The 15616-nt window shown below is 43.6% G+C and overlaps 1 long non-coding RNA gene across 1 annotated transcript; it reads right to left on the minus strand.

Annotated features, from left to right (window-relative positions):
• Positions 1-1715: 1715 nt before the first annotated feature.
• LOC132882814 (uncharacterized) lies at positions 1716-15569 on the minus strand. Its single transcript, XR_009654229.1, has 3 exons — positions 14990-15569; positions 3639-3707; positions 1716-3549 (listed from the first exon to the last, which is right to left on the minus strand). It is a non-coding gene; the product is annotated as an uncharacterized LOC132882814 (long non-coding RNA).
• Positions 15570-15616: the final 47 nt, after the last annotated feature.

The following is a 15616-nucleotide window of genomic DNA, read 5'->3' on the forward strand; positions in this document are numbered from 1 at the left end:
ATAAAAATTTGAAAGAGGAAAAGAGAAAGATGGTATCATGTGTCATTTATACCACACCACTGCTGAATTCTTGAATCCGATTGGTCAGAAAGAAGAACTTTATTCATCGCATGTATACTTGTGAAATTCCTCTCTGCATTGAACCCATCTGAAGCAGTGAACACACACACACACATGCACACACACACACTCATACCCAGAGCAGTGGGCAGCCATGCTAACAGGGCCCGGGGAGCAGTTGGGGTTAGGTGCCTCACTCAAGGGCGCCTCAGCCGAAGGCTGCCCCATGTTAACTTAACCACATGTCTTTAAACTGTTGATTCTGTGATATCAGTGTATTAGAGTCTAATCCAAGTAAATATATATATATATATATATATATATATATATATATATATTACACAGTTATAATCAATTAAATATAGTTTTATTTTGTTGTTGTGTTCTTTTTTTCAGAGGTATTAGTGCTGATGATGTTTATCAAAATACTTATGATCATTTTTTAAACACTTATTAAAGCCTTAGACTTGAGGGTGAAAAATATGCAATGGAAATGATAATGACAATGAAGACAACAATTATTATTATTATTATTATCCATGTGTTATTTTATTCATTTATCAACTTCCATTTCTGCAAAATTAATTTATTTTAAATTCATTTGTTAAGTTTTAAAATATATATTTTTAATGTAATCTGTGGTATTTACTGCATGAAATACTTGCTGAATTTGTGGGTTTATGTTTCAAACAAAACACCGTCATTAATCTGCCCTTTGCATCAGTGACATTAAATGGTAAATGATTATAATGTTGCAAAGAGCTGTTGTCATTGATGCATTTTAAAACACTCAGAACAAAAGAGAATAACTAGTAATGCAGTGGGAATAATAATAATAATAATAATAATAATAATAATAATCTTCAGTTGCTACTTTATTGCAGTTGATCCAAAGCCTATTGGTCCCTCACTGAACCACACGACAACTGCTCGAAAATTATAGCCAAACCTGACTAAATTACTTTGTTGTTTTTGTTTGTTTGTTTGTTTGGTTTTGTTTTTCTACTTTTACATCTCTTCTCCTTTTTATATAAAATACACTTTTTTAACTCTTCTGTGTCTTGTTGTGTTCTGGGGATCACTGTAACCTCTTTATGCTCTTGAGCAATAGCTAATGTTTATTTATTCAGAAGATGATTTTATCACAAACATCTTATGTGTGGTACAATACCATCAAGAATAGAACTGAGCGGCTGAGAGTTAAAAACCTTGTTAAGTTTGAACCTAAATCTCTGAGCTACCAGTGCAGTCCAATGTGACAAACCTGTCAAACTTTTTTCCCCCTTTTTTTCCAAGATGTAATGACTGTAATTGGTGAATCTTTTCTGGTATTGTCTCCTGAGCAAATAATAATTTCAACACATCAGTAAAATTAGTTCAGGTTTCTTCAAGTGCAACACCATTTTTACACAGCAGTTTATTGACTGGATGTCCTTCATAACAGCAGCAATTTACACAAGCATTGAATATACAATCCTCTTCTATACATTTTCTGATTTTACTTTTGATGTGAAATAACATTTATCCCCCAATGAGCAAATCTATTTTTGTTACAATTCCACATCTTTTTGAAAGCAATAATCAGAGGGAGTTGGTATAACTGTGTTAGAAGGAGTAAGCCACGTCTTACAGTGATAAAAAATACATCGCTATCGTAAAATAAAATGTTTATTTTTTGGTATCCACATCAAATTAATTGGTGTCAGTAGAAATACACAAGCGATGAAAGAATATTGTGTGCACTGATTGTTTGAGAAATTCAGACTATTTCTCAATAATCACCCCGAGCAACTCAGTAAAATGTTGGCCAATCGCTCGGTCACTGTAAGTGAGGAAGAATTGCAAATGATGAAAGAAAATGCTGTTCCTAAAAGCACTAAGGACTGCTATTAATCGATGTGAATAGCAAGCAGAATAAGATTATAAGAATTAATATCTGGCCAGGCAATTGTGGTTAATTGAAGTTAATTAAAACAATAATCATAATTTCCATGAAGGCAATGTGAAAATTTCCATAAAGCACATGGAATTAATTCTACTGTACACACATTGTTGACACAATAAAAAAAAACATATCAAGAGTCCCCTAATCCCAAATTAAGCCATCTCCCTGTCCTATGATTAACTAAAAAAAAATATTGTAGATATAATCCCAGTCACTGAGGAAGAATAAATACTGTATGTGCAGAATAATAACAAAATTTAAAAAATTAAAAGCAGTATTTTGATGGAAATTTATATTCAATCTTGGCTCTGAGGGAGCTTAAGTTCCAGTGGTGCAAATATCTGCTGTAATATTTGCGATGTTGTAATGTAGACAGTTACAATCACACACACACACACACACACACACAAAAGATTTTTTTTTCCTGGTGTTGCTGTTTGAAATGTCATAGATTTTTCACTTCTCTTTTCATTTACAAACTGCCATTTTATCCACAATTCTCAAGAAGGTAGCTGCCTGATGATGACAACCATAAGAACATTTCTGGTATTTTCTGATATCTTCATAGACTCAGGTCTTCACCTCAAACTGATCTCTGATCAGTGTTCATGTCTGTGTGAGTTTGCTGTTTATGAACCCTGAGCTGCTCCTTACAGACCAGTACACACAGCAGGGGGTCTGAGATCACTCTGATCAAATAGACTGAGAGATGTGATTCTGGTTCATCAAAGTAAAATCCATCATAGGTATTTTTGAAGATAAGCACAAGGCCAGCTGTTGTGCAGAAAGTGATAAGTGTGAATGTGGAAACGATCAGCACTGCTGAGCTGGGCTTGATGTGGTCAGATGCAGGAGAGGCTTTGCAAGTGAGTATGCATGTGATGACTAAAATGCAACAAGGCAAAAAGCTAAAAATCACATTGAACCACATATTTATGAACTGCAATCCGAAGACAATCAGCCACAGAATGATACAGGAAATGGTGGAGCAGAGAGGAGAGAAGACATGAGCAGAGCGAAGCTGGTGTTTGAGAGAAAGCACGCTCTTCAGAGCCACAAGCTGGTGGAGGAAAAGACCACAGATTCTACATGTAATAAATAAACGAATAAAAATCCTGATATCTGTCAAATACGCTTCAATGTAAGAATTGAAAGATCTTGTAGCACTGGACTTTACAAGGCTGTCTATTAAATATGATGCTATAATTGCACTCAGGAGCAGCTCAGCCAAGTCATTGATGATGATGAGGAGGATGAAGGTTGAAATTTGGCCTCCTTGTTTGTGGAGAGTGTAAAGAACAAGAAAAGCCCAAATGAAAAGCGGCAGGCTTACACACACACCAGCGACGAGGGAGACGCTGATCATCAGGCCATCATAATAAACAAGAGGAGGAATGTATACACCGGGAGCCAGGGAATCATACTCCGAAAAATTGTCTACCATCGACATTGATGAGTTGTTCATGATCACGCCTTGATAATATTCCTCAAAATATATGTCGTCTATGATCACAAGCCGTGAAGTGGTATCGTAGCAGAGCAGCCTTGAAAAACAAATCACAATGAGACAGAGTGTGTACTGTGTAGCTTGTGTAAAGTGCAAGGTTTCTACAAGTTTATAACGGCCACTTACTAAAGTCACAGACAGGCCACTGAGATGAAAATCTGCAAAAGCCGCTAGAAGGATGCACCACAAGGAAACCTAGATGAAAATGACATTGTGAAAAGTGCTGCTCTTCGAATTTTTCTTTTTCTTTCTAATGGCTTTTCTGGCTGAGTTAAAATGAACAAGCAAATGCAAAATGATGATTAAGAAAGCTGTTATCTGCTACAGTAAGTATTCTGGCTTCTACACATGAAAAACTGTTACAGTCATCACTGGTTATTTGACATGACACAATGAAACATATGTAAGAAACATTCAGTTCATAACATTTTGGTAAAATGATATCAAACTTCATTCACACTAACCAGTGAATTAAGTAATATCACATGAAAAAGAGTGCTGTTGTACTGAATATGGCACAGCGTGACTGTGATTTCGCTGCAGGTAATCAGCCATGTGAATACTCAGTACAACAGCATTATTGTGAGTGTGATGTTGCTTTTATATAACAGTTCACTAAACAAGAACTTATTATTCAGTAACTTACATTTCAGACACAATATGGCTAAATATTTTGTTTATTTTTGCTACGTCAGCTAAAATATTTCCCAATGAAGCCACAGCTGGATAGAGAGTTGCAGATTGCCATGAGATGCAAAGAGTGAACAGCCCGTAGTGAGTGTATTAACAGTTTCAATGTAAAGATCTTTTGCTATAATTGGAAATGTATGTGGGGAACAGACAAGCTGAGTGACACAAACAGTGAAATGTAACAGTGCTGTTATACTAAATACCAGCATCTATGGAATGGCACTTGTCCAATCAAATTAGCGGACTGAAATAAACTCGATGTTGTTCTTTGTTTCACAGTCAGCAAGATTTGCTATATAATTTCAGAAAATATGAATAAATCCTTTACCTAAAATATTTAGATTACCAGAATATTAGATTTGAGTAAATTTGTACATTAAAATGTAAGGTAAATGAAGCGAATTTGAATCAGAGAAATAATTATGAAATATATAATAATAATTATGAAAAGCATAAAACAGTGATTAATTATGACAAAAATATTTTTAAAAAATATTAGCAATGATTATTGTAAAATTAATTTTAGACAAATATTTATATTCAGAAAAATACACCACATTATTTTGAATCATAAATGGCTTGAAGTTTTCCCTTACCTGAATTCAGTGGTGAGTGGTAGAAATTAACACACTCTTCCTTTCTCGCTTACAATTTAGTAGTGAACATAAGTACATAAACACCACAAGTACTGTCAGCAACATGTGTAGGTGAATGCCTATTTATTTTATTTTTTGAAAGCGCACCAATACATGCACGCTTAGACACTTGTGTATGTGAAAAATGATTGGAGGTAATAAAGAGAGGGGTATATGTGTCTGGGTGTATTGAATTTTGCAGCGCGTATCTACATGGCTTGTAAGCAGCTGAAATGCTGCCACACAAAGACCTCCCTTCCAGATGCACACACCTTTATCTCTGAGGTCATACAGGAATATCTTGCTCCCATACAGTCATCAAACAGAGTGGTATAAAACATGCAACTATATTAAGAAGAAAAAAGCATAATTTATTTTAAATTTCCCCTGGTTCTTCATCAGAGGTCAGTGTCGAACCACAGCATCACTCCTGACTGGATATTTTTGTTCGTGGATTGTTTCTCAGCTCAGCCATAACACTGAAGTTAAAAATCTCAGATTCACTTGTACCAGTGCCACATCCATTAACATTCAAATAACTTGTCAGTGTCACTGCTGTGTTAAGAAATATCCACCATGAAAATAATATCTAGTCAGCTGTGGTGGTTCCTTTCCACTGTTGGACAGGAAGAAGGTGGGTGACAAATACTGCAGAGCAATAGATCCATTACAGTCAGTAACTGTACACTTACAAAGCACACCAGGTATAACTGTAAACTGGCGAATGAGTATAAATACAAGGTGTTATATAAAAACTAAGATAAATATATATTTTACTTGCAATAAAATAGTATTATACAGTGGCCTATTAAATGTATAGTTGCCCAAATTTAGGCTACACTCTCTACTGTCAAGTACAATTTGTTGCTCTGAGCATTTCCTCTCATCTGACAGCATTAGACATCTTAAACCAGTGTCGGTGTGGAAGTACTCGACTCTGCCCTTTGCATGGTGGCGCAAAGAGATGAAGTTTATGTTTGAATGGTGAATGTATACAGTGGCGATCCTAGAGTGATTTACTCCCCGGGCGAAACCCCCTGCATTTTCGGGGGGGTTTATTGAGGGACCTTTTTTTTGGGGGGGGGGGGGGGGGGGGGGGACCGTTTTTTTTTTTTTTTTTTTGCGCCCGCGCTCTTGCCGCCCCACCCGCGATGCCGCCCCGGGCGGCTGCCCGGTCGGACCGCCCCTGAATGTATATATCACAAGTAAACGGGGTTGTTTTCTTTGCTTAATACAGGCCAATAATTTGACCCTTCTGAAACACAGTAACATCTTTCCCATGAGCAAGGGATACATTTTCCCACGTTTGTTCATGAAATGCTCACTGCATCAGTTCAGGTGCATATATATATATATATATATATATATATATATACTGTGTATATATAGGCAAAAAAATATTATATATATATATATATATATATATATATATATATATATATATAGTGTGTATGTGTGTGTGTGCGTGTACAGTATATGTATGTATATAAACAATTCCTGATACATTATTTTTCCGAGTGGAATTTTTCTTCCATTATTCGGAGGCTCCAGCTGGAAGATGGGATAGCATGCTATAGCATATCTGCGATGATCTGGCGATTAGTCCAGGGTGTATCCTGCCTCTCACCCATAGTCACTTGGGATAGGGTCCAGTTTGCCTGTGACCCTGCACAGGATAAGCAGTTATGGCTAATGGATGAATAGATGGATGCTATAGCATAGTGTGGGACATTTGCATACTGTGGATGTCGTGGATCATCCGGGTACCATTCAACTACTATTAAATGCCTACTGGGTATTAAGACACCCTCCATTCTGCTTTTTACGTGCTAATAGTATGTAGATATGCTTATTCGGGCACAGCCTCTTTGTTTGTTCAGCTCGGTGTCCTTTGGGGCCATTATGGAGTCTCACCAAGGTATCCGTTTTGGTGTTCTTGGACCCCAGCTTGAGTTAATGAAGACATTCAGATTCATGATTCTTGGATTCAGTGTCTTTAATAATTTAATGCATTCAAGGTTTCTGTGATCAGTGATGATCAAAACAAAAACTTTTTTTTCAGGTTGTGGCCATGAAATTACTGCTTCTACCTTTGTTTGGTCCAGCTCCACTCACTGAAGCGTGGAAAATTCACATTTCTTCTCTCTGATGCATGATTTGTGTATTCTTGCTTAGTGGATAAGATGATCATAAAATCATATGTCATGCCAAGGTCGTTCAGGAATTCACAAAAGCCTGAATGATGGAAGGGGCATTGGACATTGCAACATTCATAGTGACATGAGACATTGCTCAACATTCATAGTGCCTGAAAGTAGTAATGAAGGCTCTCACTCATTCCTTTCTGTGATGTGTTATATGAACCTCCTATGTGTAACTTTGCAAAGATAGCACTTCTTATCTGTTTGAGAGCTGATGGAACCACTGGCCATTGATACCTGTACTTCACTGTTACTGCAGTCTCTGTCCTTTTTTCCCCACAAAGAAGAACCCTGCAGCTGCAGGACAGGTGGAGGGATGAGTGCAGGCCATCATTCATACTAATCTCACTTCATACTAAGGTGAGAGTGACCTCTGCTGACTAGAAGGCGTGATATCACAGGCTGATGAGACACTCATATTTCTCATCTCATCTCATTATCTCTAGCCGCTTTATCCTTCTACAGGGTCGCAGGCAAGCTGGAGCCTATCCCAGCTGACTACGGGCGAAAGGCGGGGTACACCCTGGACAAGTCGCCAGGTCATCACAGGGCTGACACATAGACACAGACAACCATTCACACTCACATTCACACCTACGGTCAATTTAGAGTCACCAGTTAACCTAACCTGCATGTCTTTGGACTGTGGGGGAAACCGGAGCACCCGGAGGAAACCCACGCGGACACAGGGAGAACATGCAAACTCCACACAGAAAGGCCCTCGCCGGCCACGGGGCTCGAACCCGGACCTTCTTGCTGTGAGGCGACAGCTAACCACTACACCACCGTGCCGCCCACACTCATATTTGTTTTGGTTATTTATCCTGTCCATTTAATTGTGTTCTCATTTCCTTTTAATGTCACAGCCTGATGATAAATCATCTTGTAAGACTGAGTTATAACAGTGATTCATTTCTTGTTCACAAGAATAAGTACAGCTATTTAATGATTTCTGAGTTACATTGCTGGTTTCGCACCCACAATGATAGAAGATGGAAGCTGTATTGCTTTTTTACAGTACACCTTGCCCAGATGCAGTTAAAAATGTTCATGAAGAAAGTAGTGGATTATCCTATGACATATTACACATCATATAATGATTTCAACTGGGATATGTGAGCAACATTAAAAATTTTATATTTATTAAAAAAAAACAAAACAAAAAAAATGGCAACAGTTCAGCTCTAAAGCAATGCTTTTGAATCACATATGCTTTTGTCCAGAACTGTTACACTTGTTCTGAAGTAGTCCCATAATCAGTATTTATATAGTATCTTTATGACACGCCCCTTTTATTTTTAATTTTTATTTATTTATTTACATTCAACTCGCTACATATTAACACAGATTGCTTATCAGCAGGTTGGACTAACCTACCAGTAGAAACCTATTAACAATTCGAGGAAGATGTGGCTACTTGAGTTTGTCAAAACAAGATCTTAGATCTCAAAGCTACAAATGATTGTGATTCTGACAAGTAAGGTTAGGAGGAAAACACATACGTTATGTCCATACTTATATGCTTTAATTAAAATGGCATTTTAAAATGAAAAGGATCTCCGTCCAGATGAGTATTTTAGCTTTGTATTAGAAATAATCTTCATCCAGAATAACATACCTGAAAACGCATTTCACATGACTATTCTAATACACTGGCCATGCATGTCTTCTTCTTTAGTGTTCTGCCTGATGGCAGGTCCATGGCATCTATTCTCTCCATCCTTTTCTATCTTCTGCCTTCATTTTCATTTCACTGTAGATGTTTTCCTTTATCACATCCAGCATTCCAAGTCTTTTCTCTCCTCTGGGATTTTTGCCTGTCGTTCTACCTTCAATCACTTTTTTTAATAGTCCGTTTCCTTTTAGGATATGTCCCACCCAGTTTTTCTTTCTACTTATTCTCACATAGTTCTATTTTCATCTACCATATGTAGCACCTCCTCATTGGTCTTCCAGCTGATTTCCCCCATTCATCTCCAAACCCACATTTCAAAAGCCTTCGGCTGCTTTATATCTGCTTTCCTCAAGGGCCAAGTCTCTGCACCATACAGTAATACACTCCACACTAGTGTTTTTACTGTACCATTCTTTTCTTTAACTTTATACTCAGACCTTTAGTGAGTTGTTCCTTTCTCTTTGTAAATGCATTATTTGCCATGGCGATTCTTGCTCTGATTTCTTCTTCACATTTTCCATCATCTGTCATTAGTGCTCCTACGTATTTGAACTTACTTGTTCCACTTTCTCTCTCTCTATGTAGATGCTCAGTGTGCCACCACTGTGTCTCGACACATTCATTCCGTTTGTTTTCTTGATGTTAATCTTCATGCCCCATCTGTTGGCCACATCATTAAGTGCATTCATGATTCTTTGTAACCCCTCTTCTGATGTTGCTAACATTGCCTGCTCATCAGCAAATCTCACATCTGTTAGTACTCTGCCACCTACCTTAATTCCATCGAACTTATTTTCAACTTTTCAAGTAACTCATTCATATTTTTTTAAGCATCAATTGAAAATAACAATGGTGACAACAAGCAGCCCTGTCTCACACCTCTGCTTACACTGCATGGTTGTGATATTCTCCTCCCACTTTTACTCTTGCACTCTGGTCAAGGGATAGTTTCATGATCATCTGTCTATCCTTTCAGTCAATCCCAATTTCTTTTTAATACTTCCATCATTTGGACCCAGTTCACTCTGTCGAAAGCTTTTTCAAAATCAACAAAGCATAGATGTCATTGTCATGTTCTGATGATCTTTCACATACCCTTCTCATAATACCTATGTGGCAGCGGGGGCATGGTCAAGCATCGGTATGTGACCGGAAGGCAGAGTCAGGGAAGGTAAGTGGCAGAATCACTGCACCTGATGATGGTTAATCTATGTTTGTGTGTCTTCCCCAGTGACCGCGCCCTATATAAAGAGAGAGAGAGTGCAGAGGAAGGAAGCTCTCTCCCTGACCTGACGAATCGTGTGCATGTATGCGGCTGAGAGAGTGAATATAGTTACTGAAAAGTACTAAATAAAGAGTTTTCTTGTGGAACTTAATTCTGGCCTGCCGTCTTTTCTGTGCTCCCCCACTACGAACTGCTACAGTGATGCCGAAACCCCGGATTCGAGCACAGGAAAAAGAACAGCCCCATAGAGTCATCCCCCTTCGCGGACCAGGTCCACGCCCTCGCCACGGCCCAGCAGAGCCAGCACCCGGCGCTAGTCACCCTCCGAAAGGAGCAGGAGCACCGGTTCGACGCCCTGGTGCTGGCGCAGCAGGAAGACCGACAGGCATTCCGGCACCTCCTCGCGTCGGCGGGGTCCACCACCTCCACCGTCGCGGGCCCTTCTCCCCTCACCAAGATGGGCCCGCATGACAACCCCAAGGCCTTCCTCACACTCTTCGAGCAGGCAGCAGAGGCTTCAGGCTGGCCGGTGGAACAGCGCGCGGCGCGCCTCCTCCCCCTGCTAACGGGCGAGGCGCAGCTAGCCGCACTACAGCTCCCCGCCGGCTGGTCTATGCGGACCTCCGCCAGGCCGTCCGCCAGTGGGTGGGGTGCACCCCGAACAACAGCGACAGCGCTTCCGCGCTCTGCGTCTGGAGGAAGTCGGCTGACCGTTCGCGTTTGGCCAGCAGCTCCGGGACGCCTGCTGGCGGTGGGTGAGGGCTGACAACCACAACGCCAAGGGGATTATCGATCAGGTGGTAATGGAGCAGTTCATCGCCCGCCTACCAGAGGGAACTGCGGAGTGGGTCCAGTGCCACCACCCGGCGTCGCTGGATCAGGCTGTTGAGTTGGTGGAGGACCATTTGGCAGCTGTTCCGACGGCAGGACATCCTCTTCTTCCCTCTTCTCTCTCTCTCCTTCTCTCCTCCTGTGTCTCGTCCTCGCCCCGTTCCCCCAACGAGGAGGCGGGGGCCGGCCCCGCCCCAGCCGGTCCGTTGCACCCAAGGTGCCGGCCTGTTGCACCCGCGGTGCCCTCCCGTTTTTCCCTTCAATGTCCGTCTCTTCCCCCCCCCAGGTGAGTGAGCCCCAGAGCGCCGGTGCAGAGAGGAAGCCCGGGCCGGTTTGCTGGCGCTGCGCGGAGCCGGGCCACCTCCAACAGCAGTGCTCGGCGATGGAAGTGGGCGCGGTGGTTCGGATCCCCGATGTGCCAGGAGCCACCCTCGATCAGGCCGGAGCGTATCACATACCGGTGAGTATCCAAGGGGATACATATCAGGCTTTGGTGGACTCTGGCTGTAATCAGACCTCAATTCACCAAAGCCTGGTGCAAGACGAGGCACTGGGGGGAGCACAGGGGGTGAAGGTGTTGTGTGTGCACAGGGATGTTCACAGCTACCCTTTAGTGTCGGTCCACATTCTTTTTCGAGGGGAAAAATTTAGAGTAAAGGCGGCGGTTAATCCTCGCCTCACCCACTTGATAATTTTGGGGACTAATTGGCCAGGATTCGGGGAGTTAATGAGCCATCTAGTGAAGAGTGGGTCCTGCCGTAGTTTAGCAGGGGGAGGTCCCAGTGTCGCTTTGGCGGGAGCAGCTGTTACAGAGCCGTCTACGTCATCTCCGCGTCAGAGTGAGGCAGCAGGCTCCTCCTCCCTCTCTTGGGGAATTCCTTGTGGATTTTCCGTTAGAGCAATCGCGAGACGAGTCTCTGCGGCATGCGCTTGACCAAGTGAGAGTAATCAATGGTCAAACGCTCCAGCCAAACGCCACCCGGTCCTTCCCCTATTTTTCTATTATGAAGGATAGGTTATACCGAGTGACGCAGGACACTCAGACTAAAGAGCAAGTCACGCAGCTTTTGATTCCAAAGAGCCGCCGGGAATTGGTATTCCAGGCGGCGCACTTTAATCCCATGGCTGGACACTTAGGGCAGGATAAGACACTAGCCCGACTAATGGCCCGGTTCTATTGGCCAGGGATTCACGGCAATGTCCGTAGGTGGTGTATGGCTTGCCGCGAATGCCAGTTAGTAAATCCAGCGGCCATTCCAAAAGTGCATTTGCGCCCTCTCCCATTAATCAAGACCCCGTTCGAAAGAATTGGGATGGATCTCGTCGGGCCATTAGATCGGTCAACACGAGGGTACCGCTTTATTTTAGTTCTGGTTGACTATGCAACGCGATACCCAGAAGCAGTGCCTCTTCGCAATATCTCAGCATGCAGTATTGTGGAAGCGCTCTTCCAAGTCATCTCCCGAGTTGGAATCCCAAAAGAGATTCTGACTGACCAAGACACCTCGTTTATGTCACGTACACTGAAGGAACTGTATGGGTTATTAGGTATTAAGCCGATCCGCACCAGCGTTTATCACCCACAAACGGACGGTTTAGTTGAATGGTTCAATCGCACCCTCAAGAATATAATTAAAAAATTCATAAGTGAGGATGCACGTAATTGGGATAAATGGCTCGAACCCTTGTTATTTGCAGTGCGAGAGGTCCCCCAAGCTTCCACAGGGTTCTCCCCGTTCTAATTGTTATATGGGCATAAGCCACGCAGCATTCTGGATGTGCTGTGAGAAAATTGGGAGGAGGGACCTTCACCTAGTAAAAATCAAATTCAATACGTTATGGACCTGCGCGCAAAACTCCACCCACTCACACACCTAACCCAGGAGAATTTATGGCAGGCCCAAGAACGGCAAACCCACCTGTACGATAGGGGTACGTGCCTTAGGGAGTTTGCACCGGGAGATAAAGTTCTCGTACTGTTGCCCACATCGAGCTCCAAATTAATCGCCAAGTGGCAAGGACCCTTTGAGGTCACATGGCGAGTCGGGAATGTCGACTACGAGGTGAGGCGAATGGACAGGGGTGGGGCACTACAGATTTACCACCTCAATCTGCTCAAACTCTGGAACGAGGAGGTCCCCATGGTGTTGGTGTCAGTGGTTCCAGAGAAGGCGGAGCTGGGGCCAGAGGTTCAAAAGGGAACATTGGCATCGCGTACCTCTCCGGTCCCCTGTGGGGACCACCTCTCCCTGACCCAACTTGCGGAGGTCGCCCAGTTGCAGACCGAGTTTTCGGACGTGTTCTCGCCCCTGCCCGGCCGCACCGACCTCACAGAGCACCACATTGAGACGCCCCCGGGGGTGGTAGTGCGCAGCCGCCCTTACCGGTTACCCAAACACAAGAAAAAAGTGGTTCAGGAAGAACTCGAGGCCATGCTCGAAATGGGCATCGTCGAGGAGTCCCACAGTGACTGGAGCAGCCCGGTGGTCTTGGTACCCAAGACCGACGGGTCGGTCCGGTTCTGTGTGGACTATCCGGTTCTGTGTGGAAAAGTCAACGCGGTGTCTAAATTCAACACGTACCCAATGCCTCGTATTGATGAGTTGCTCGATCAACTAGGCATGGCTCGCTTTTACTCAACACTGGATTTGACAAAGGGTTATTGGCAGATCCCCTTGACTCCATTATCCCGAGAAAAAACGGCCTTTTCCACACCGTTCGGCTTACACCAGTTTGTCACACTTCCTTTTGGGCTGTTTGGGGCACCCGCTACATTCCAGCAACTGATGGATAGGGTCCTCTGCCCCCACGCCACCTATGCCGCTGCGTACCTAGACAACATCATTTATAGTAATGACTGGCAGCGGCACCTACAACACCTGAGGGCCGTCCTTAGGTCGCTGAGGCAGGCGGGTCTCACAGCCAACCTGAAGAAGTGTGCGATTGGGTGGGTGGAAGTACGGTATCTGGGCTTCCACTTGGGCAACGGGCAGGTGCGTCCCCAAATTAACAAGACAGCAGCAACTGGGGCCTGCCCGAGGCCCAAGACCAAAAAGGGGGCGAGACCGTTCCTGCGGCTGGCTATCATAGGTTTATACCTAATTATTTGGACGTCACCAGCCCGCTGACTGATCTGACTAAAAAGGGGGCACCAGATCCGGTCCAGTGGACGGAGCAATGCCAGCGGGCTTTCTCTGAGGTGAAGGCTGCACTGTGCGGGGGGCCACTGTTACACTCCCCTGACTTTTCTCTCCCCTTTACATTGCAGACGGACGCATCGGACAGAGGGCTGGGGGCCGTTCTGTCCCAGGAGGTGGAGGACCGCCCCGTCCTGTACATAAGCAGGAAGCTGTCGGTGCGTGAGGGGCGCTACAGCACCATCGAAAAGGAGTGCCTGGCGATCAAGTGTGTGGTCCTCGCCCTCCGCTACTACCTCCTGGGGCGCTCTTTCACCCTCTGTTCGGACCACGCGCCCCTCCAGTGGCTCCACCGCATGAAGGATGCCAATGCGCGGATCACCCGTTGGTATCTGGCACTCCAGCCCTTTAATTTCAAGGTGGTCTACAGGCCGGGGGCACAGATGGTCGTGGAGGACTTCCTCGCCCGTCAAAGGGGGGGGGGGGTGTCAGCTGCAGGCCGGACGGCTGCCTGGCCTGAGTCGGGTGGTGGGGGTATGTGGCAGCGGGGGCGTGGTCAAGCATCGGTCTGTGACCGGAGGGCGGAGCCAGGGAGGGTAAGTAGCAGAATCACTGCACCTGATGTTGGTTAATCTATGTTTGTGTGTCTTCCCCAGTGACCACGCCCTATATAAGGAGAGAGAGAGAGCAGAGGAAGGAAGCTCTCTCCCTGACCTGACGACTCGTGTGTGTGTGTGGCTGAGAGAATGAATCGTTACTGAAAAGTACTAAATAGAGTTTTCTTGTGGAACTTAATTCTGGCCTGCCGTCTTTTCTGTGCTCCACCTCTTCGAACTGCTACAACCTATTACTTCTCAAGTCCCACATCCTTTCTTGAACCCAAACTGTGTCATCCCGATGTAACTCATTGCTTTTGTTTCTGCTCTTCTCTTCAATATACGCAGCATGATCTTAGATGCATGTACAATTAATGCCATCGTTCTATTCTTTTTGGATTCTCGGGTATTCCTCACCTTTGGTATTGTTACCATCAACAGTTCTGTGAATTCTGTAACCCCTATGAAAATAGGGAAACTAACATACCATAGATGTAGTGGTATGCAACTTCCTATAGAGGGCACATTATGCATCTCAGAGTAGAGCATCTTTCAAGTATGCGCTTCCTCTGCACTCACTCTTCCACTTGAATCTTTTTTCCCGTGAACATGCCTTTAATCAGCTCCTGGTTTCTGGAATGAAATTGTAAAGAACATAAATGAAATTATTATTTTCATTTCACTGTACTTCTCAGTTTACCCTCTGCCAGAAATTCAGCTGTGAGCATGAAGGTGAAGAAGTTTTGTTGAGTTTTTCAGTCATTGGAACTCTGATTGGTTTTTTGAATGACAAGATAGAATCTGGATCCAAGATGGCGAGCCCAGCCCAGTGAGACTGGACGATCGTGGAAGCGGTGTAGCCAACCATGCAATCTGTCCCAGAGAAGGAACCTGACTTGTTGATTCGTTCATCGAGATATCTGATAAGAGTATCCATACTGTTGACTCTACAACAGGTAGAATAGTCATAAGAGCACATCCTGTCCATGTTCAAGGAACTGAAATTTTGGAATCAGTACGCACACACTTGTTTGAGGAACTGAACTCTTTGGAGTCAATACACACAAGATTCGTGGAACTGATTCCTCTTTGGAAACACACACACACAGGTTTA

Source organism: Neoarius graeffei, chromosome 3 (genome assembly GCF_027579695.1).
Source record: "Neoarius graeffei isolate fNeoGra1 chromosome 3, fNeoGra1.pri, whole genome shotgun sequence".
Lineage (NCBI taxonomy): Eukaryota > Metazoa > Chordata > Actinopteri > Siluriformes > Ariidae > Neoarius > Neoarius graeffei.